The sequence below is a fragment of the Aptenodytes patagonicus genome, chromosome 3 (genome assembly GCF_965638725.1).
Source record: "Aptenodytes patagonicus chromosome 3, bAptPat1.pri.cur, whole genome shotgun sequence".
In the NCBI taxonomy this organism is placed as follows: Eukaryota; Metazoa; Chordata; class Aves; order Sphenisciformes; family Spheniscidae; genus Aptenodytes; species Aptenodytes patagonicus.
In genome coordinates this window covers 100,399,079-100,405,706 of record NC_134951.1, presented here as the reverse complement: position 1 = coordinate 100,405,706, position 6,628 = coordinate 100,399,079, and the positions used below count along the sequence as shown (strand labels likewise).

Sequence of the window (6,628 nt, the reverse complement as noted above, 5' to 3'; positions counted from 1 at the left end):
GGGGCTGTCCCGCAAGGCCAGGGCGGCCGGGCACGTCTTAACCGGAGCCTCTCGGCCTCCGCTCCGGGGAGAAGCGCCGCGGACGGCTCACCGCCGGCCCGCCCCTGGCGGCCACCGCGGTTCCTACTCTGACGCCGAGTGTCATGGGTGAGTTTCGGCCCGGCGCGGCGGGGCGGGGCGAGGCCAGGCCGGGCCGGGCCGAGCTGAGCCACCGCCCCCCGCCCCGGCCCGCCCCGCCGGTGGCCGCCGACGCTACCCCCTCCCCCGCCGCTTCCTCCCGTCGGCCCCCGCCACGTGACCCAGCCCCTCCCTGCGCCCCTCGCCCGAACCCAAAATGGCCGCCGGCGAGCCCCTTCCCAGACGGGGCATCGTGCCCGACTCCAAGATGGTCGTCAACGGAGGCTAGCCGGAGACATCCTAGCGGGTCACTCCGAACGCTGCGGCCCGGTAGGCTGGGCGAAGCCCCGCCTCAGCCAGCCTGCCGCTCCCATTGGCGCTGTGGAGGGCCAGTCCCGCTCTCATTGGCTAGCGAGGTGTCGCTCCCGCTCTCTCCGCTCCAGGGCCCGGGGAACTATTTTCCATTCGGCGGAGGGGGGCCGGGGAGGGGGCTCTGGCGGATCGCTCCGTCCGCGCCGAGCGGCAGGCGGCGGGCCCGGGCGGGGCGGCGGAGGAGGAGGATGCTGCGGCCGTTGGGGCCGCCGGGACGGCGCTGAGGCGTCGCTGTCCCCGCCGCGGCGCAGCGGTAGGTGCTTCTCGGTCGGGGCTCGGACTCAGCGGACGGGACCTGCGCCGCTCGCCCCCCGGCAGCGAGAGGCGGCCGCTCCCCGCCGCGGCCCCGCCGCCGCCCGTCGAGGCCGCGGCTCCGTGAGGGAGGCGGGGAGCTGTCGCCGTCTCCCGGCCGCGGGCAGCCAGCGCCCGAGGGAGCCGGGGGAAGGGACGGGGCCAGGCGAGCGGGAGGAGGGGGAGGGCTGGGCTGCGGACCGCCGCCGCGGGGCTCGGCCGGGCCGGGGCGCGACGGGGTGCCCGCGGGGGAGAAGGCCGCCCCGGGGCGGGGGGAGGGACAGCAGGGGGGGCAGCTCCGCTCGGTCCCGGCCACCCTCCTGAGAGAAGCGGGGGAAGCCGGGGCTGGCGTTTGCAGCGAAGCCCGGGGGCTGGGGGTTAAACCCGCCCCAGCCCGAATCCGGTGCCGGCACCCCGAGGCAGTCGGTCGGGGGTGCCCTGCGTTGGGCAGCTGGCGGGAAGGCAGCGCCGGGCTGCTGCTCCTCCTGGGCTTCCAGGTTAATTTTGAAGCTGGTGCAGGAGCAGGGGGGTTTGGTTGGCGGTCTCCTGTAGTTGAGTTTGCACGCATGTTTGTCCATATGGAAATCACCCTTGCAAAATTGCTATTAAAGAGTCTTCAGGGCAAACAACCTACTGTTAACCCCTTCTGTGGAGGGCTGGTACGTTAAACATCAGGCTGCTTCCCTCATGAGCACTCACAAAAGTTTGGAAGTCGTCTTTATATGCATCTAACGCAAACTTATGAATGGTTTCTTGGAATTGTAGAAGCAGTAAATCGTGTTATTTCTGCTGTTGTTAACTTTGTAATTCAATACTTGCACTGAATCACAATAGCTTAATCCCGTGGAATACAGTTCTGTCTCTGATATGTTTGTTTCATCAGGTTTGTGAATCGTCTGAGCATGTATTCTTATGAACACAGGATGTACAATAGTTATGCTTCCATTCCCTGAATACTTACAGAATGCTTATCTCTTTTTTTTTTTTCCTGTCTCCTCTAAAGCTTGTCAAAGTTTTCTACAATGTTTCTATGATTGTAAACTGCAGATTTTATGCTAATCATCATATGGGGCACCATATCCCATCATGTGAGGTGTGAACCCTGACCATGCCATGCAAACCCTATTATGAAAAATACTGTGCTTTTCTACTGAAGTTAATTCCATTATGGTTTGTGATACTGCCTAGTTTGGTAAAGGTACAGCTTTTCTGAAGTTGTTGCAATTTGTCTGAGGAGTGCTTTTGTTGGTGCAGTACACTCCTATAACAGGAAAACATTTTGGGAATAGATGTGGCCCAAGTGAACTATTTGCAGGGAGATGACATGAATGGATAGTACTACTAAAGCTTGCATTTATATAACCTTACTTAAAAATAATTGTGTTCCATAAATTTGCACAGAAGTTGACTGGATCTCATTTTAAATTGTTCTGCCTCCTTCAGAAGACAGGTGAACTAAGTATGGGCATTGGATATCAAGATGAAAGTGAAAATCTGGAGAGGTTTTTTCCTGGCTTTAAAACATTGTGCAGAAGACTAAACCGCATTTTCATGGCTATCTAAATACTTCACATGCTTCAAATACATTGGAGTGTTCTGTTTTCTTGAGTGTTTACTTTATCTTAACATCTTCTGTGTAATTATTTTTTAAACTTAAAATTCCCTTAGAGATGAGCAATTGCATTTCACAGGGCACTTTTTTTTCCTTCTGGGTGAATGGCAAAAAAGACCCTTCTGTGGTTGCAAGTACCACAGTAAATATTTTACTAGGTTTTAAGTGTGTTACTATTTAAAATGTAGCTTTAGAGTAGTTTCACTTTAATAATTTTGTTAACATCATATGAGTTAGGACCCAATACTGGAAGGAGATAGTTTAGTTGCCGGACCCTGTAGTGTGAACTTCTTTACAGAATCAGTGTCTTAATGTGCCTTTCTAGAAGTGCTTTTATTTTTATTACAGGATTATACAATGAGGGTGTAATTCCTAACTTCCTTCCATGTAAACCTAGTTAACTTCAGTTTAGGGATGTTACTCCAAGATACAGTACTCTTGCAAAAGAGACTTTTTAGTCCCATTCCACCCCACAAAGTGTATTTGTGCAACACGGAGATTGTGATTTATGGGCGCCAGAAGTTTTGAGTCCAACGAATTATTGAGGAGGATGGAATGTCCTTTCATAAGTCCATTTCAGGAATGGAACCCCCCACAAATGGGGTTGTGTCACTAGGAAATGACCATGGAGTACATGATAGCCCGCAAATGCCGATTGCCTTACTCACTTAGATCTCATAACTTTTCTTCTGAGTTCAAATCTCTCATGGGCCACTGTGCACACAGATGACATCAGGGTAATTCTGTAGTTAAATTGTGTTACATCCATAGAAATCTTGGTGTGGTTCACACATGTCAAGATCTCGTGTCATGCAGGTTTGTGCCATTAAAGGCTTCCTGCTGAAGATGTCATGCAGCCCTCAGCCTGAACATAACCCCTGCTACCTTGAATATCCCCAGTTGATGGGGTTGCTACAGTGAGATATTGAAAGGAGGCAAGTTAACAACCTCCTGATTCATTCTGTTGTCAATCTGTAAACCAAGATACTCAAGTGGACCTGGTATCAAAGTAATAGCCTTAGCAATAGCGTCTCTGTCGGAACAGATTTAATTCTGTCTTTTTGTGGGTTTTGTACATTAATAACTGTGGCAGAGTGAATTAGCTATACTTTCAGGGTGCATTCTTTGTCAGTCCAAAGCAAACTACAAAAAAGAGAAAACAAAATAATTCTGAGACCTGATGGACTGAGCTGCTGAAATCTGTTCTGATTTTCCAGTTGGTCTAAATGTCTTGCATCTACTCTGGTTTCAGAATTGCATTAGCAATACAACCGGCTAGTGAATTCAGACAGCTGGGTAGCATGCAGTAGCTTGACATGACTTCATATGTATGAGGGCATTGGAAAAATGGCTGGGTTAGTCCTTGGAGGAATATCTAGAATTTCTCTTCTAGGTCTTTTAATGGTGGCAGGTACATCTAGGAAAGAGAGAGCAGATGGAAGGGATTAGAAATCAACTGTGTTCTATTAGAAAGGTTTTTTTTTTTAATCTTCTTTTGAAACAGGTGAAACTTGTCACTCTGCTGCAAGGTTCTAGAGAGATGACTGTTCATCAAATTTGATGTGGCAATTCACATGTTCTCCTGATGGACTAATAACCCAAGATGGTATAACATGGATTTTTCTGGTCTCATTCATTATGTTTAAATTTAAGTGAGAGATGTATTTTAGTCTAATCAAGTGATAGTGATGATTGCTGTTAATAGTTGTAAATTACCTTGTCCTGTGATAGCCCGTTGCTAAATAGCTCAATTTTTGGTGGATACTTCATGGGATTCAGATGACTCCATGTAACTTTCATACATTAGGTTTATCTATTCTTAAGATTTAGTTAAAGTGGTGATGTTTCATTGACTGCTACAAATAGTGAAAACAAATGTAAAATCTAACCAGGATACCTTTTTCTTCACTAAAATGTACATTCCTGACTTTGTAGAATGAAAGAAAGAACTTTTGATGTAAAGGCTTCACCATAAACTCCTAAAATACTGATTTCTATTCCAAAATACTGGAATAAGCTGGCTAGTTAAATAATTCTTGAGTAGCTCTCTGTTTTAGGCTCTTTTCCCTGCTTCTTGTTTCCCCAAGAGCTATGCTTATGCTTGGTAGTTTCTTCAACCTTACGGGGAAGTTAGCACTTAGTATTTATGTTGTGGTATTTATGCCTAGAGGCTTCATTAAGGCCACAAGGCTTGGTTGTGTTGAGCAATACGCAGTGCCTCCCCTCCATCTGATCATGGCCTGGACTGTATTGAGATGCCTGCTGTCTTCTAAAGATGTCTCCCTAGTTTAAAAAAAAAATGCATTTGGATTTATGGGATTTGGGGTCAGAAGGATTATCAACTTTTCTGATACTGTTAACCTATGCATTAGTTTGAAACAAACATGCAATTGCTCCATTAAATAAGAAATGCTCTGAAATGATACGTATTTGTGTGGTTTGGTTGTTGGACAGCTTATTTTAATCTTTGAGCTATATCTAGTTAAAATATTGTATTTAAAGTTTAGTAAATGTATGCTATACCTTCTGGAGCCCTTATACTTTGTCAGCTCTATAAATTAACTCTGACACACTGAATATTTTTCACCAGCTAACGTAGCTGTTAGTTAAGTTAAATAAAGGAGAAAAGCCCACATGCTCTCTCCATGCATACAGCTGGACATCTCTGTTAAATTTTTCAACAAAAATGAAATTTTGATTGCTTTTTAAAGCTTCATGAATACACTAATTGGTGAATCATCTAATGTGCAGTTTAGTTTCAGGAAATATGAAATGGCTTACTAACTTCATGGTTATAAGATTATGCAGACCCTGAAAATCTCAGTAAGAAAATGTGTGCAGTGGTGGTGGTTGATATTTTTGGCTGCGAGAGAGGTTGGCTAAAACTCAATGCAGTTATGCATAGTCTGCACTAGTTTATATGGTAGAAACTCATTTGAAGAATTATCTGGAAGGAAGAAAGAGTAATTTTACAGGTTTATCTGCTCTTGGGACCTCATCCAGATTTTGTTAAAGAAGTTGGCAGTCAGGAACCTCTTCTGGATCTGTAATTGGTCTTGAATTCCTGGATAACGTGGTAGTTGCTTTTCACCCTGTGTTTTTACACAGCCATGGTCGTTGAATTCTTCAGTCTTAATGTTGGACAGCTGCAAAACATTTAAAGCCTATCTTTGAAAGATTGGGATAAGAAGGAGGGGGAGATGGAGGCTGCCCAGATAAGTAATACTTCTTGAGGACTCTGAAGAATTTTCTTTATGCAGCCATATATGGTGTGTTCCTGGCTAGCTGGATACTACTTGATTATGTATTTTGTTGTCTGCTGAAGTATTTAAACCAGTAGTCCATTCTTGTGAAAGTTTGGGTCTCTACAGTAGTTGAAGAATCAAAGGGGTCAGGAATTTGCTTTTCTTCTTGGTGCAGCAGAATAAGAAAAAACTCAGTGCTGTGCATAAGGCCTCTTTGTAAAATCAAGGGTTTTATAGTAAATATTCCTCATCGTTGAAGATGCATGAAGCATTCTTAGAATATTGTTGTATTGCAATACATATTGTAATTCTTACAACCACCAGTTTCTTATAGGCAGAAGCTTTTACAGTGTTTGGAAGTGCTTCAGTGATTTCTCATTGGAGTATATTTACAGAGGTGGAATTTGAAAGATTGTTTAAAAATTTTAGTACAGTAGAAGCAGTCGAAAATAGTCTTCCTGCAATACTAAATCTGATAACATTTTTGCTCCTCCTCAGCAGAATGAATTCTAATAGTAATTCAAAAGTCAGCCTGGCACCCAGATGAAATCATTTGGGCCTCATTGCTCAAGACCCAAATGTCAGTCATAGGATTAAGAATTGTAATTCTGGGATGAAAAGATCCGGCAGTTAGCACCTTTTACTTATTTCCATTAGGCTAGTAGAGACACAAGGACTGCAGTTGAATTAATTAGGCTTGATCAAGACTCTGATAAAACCGATCAAGATAATCTCTTAGAATGTTTGGCCTTTAATAGCAAAAACTTAGGTTGTAGTGATTGCTTATGCCAGTTTGACTTAATTTTCTTCATGGAACTTGGCTAGCTAAGGATGAACATGTTTAATAGGGCAGACCTCTTCAAGAAACAGGATACTTGCAGAACTTGAACACCAGACTTCCATCTCCAAGATGTCTCTAACTTCTGATACCTTGAATTCTGTCTGCTTAGGTACATCTTCTTTTATATTTGACTATATACTCTGCCTCTGT

General features: G+C 45.2%; 1 protein-coding gene across 2 annotated transcripts in view; it reads left to right on the top strand.

Moving 5' to 3' along the window:
- The first annotated feature begins 675 nt into the window (after nucleotides 1-675).
- Nucleotides 676-6,628, top strand: part of SOCS5 (suppressor of cytokine signaling 5) — a 37,610-nt gene continuing 31,657 nt past the window's right edge. The window contains exon 1 of one of the 2 annotated variants that reach the window (XM_076334404.1): nucleotides 676-742. The gene's annotated coding sequence lies outside the window, so the exon portion shown is untranslated. Of the gene's footprint in view, nucleotides 743-1,420; nucleotides 1,440-6,628 lie in introns of those variants that run through there. The other variant, XM_076334405.1, reaches the window with a different exon arrangement.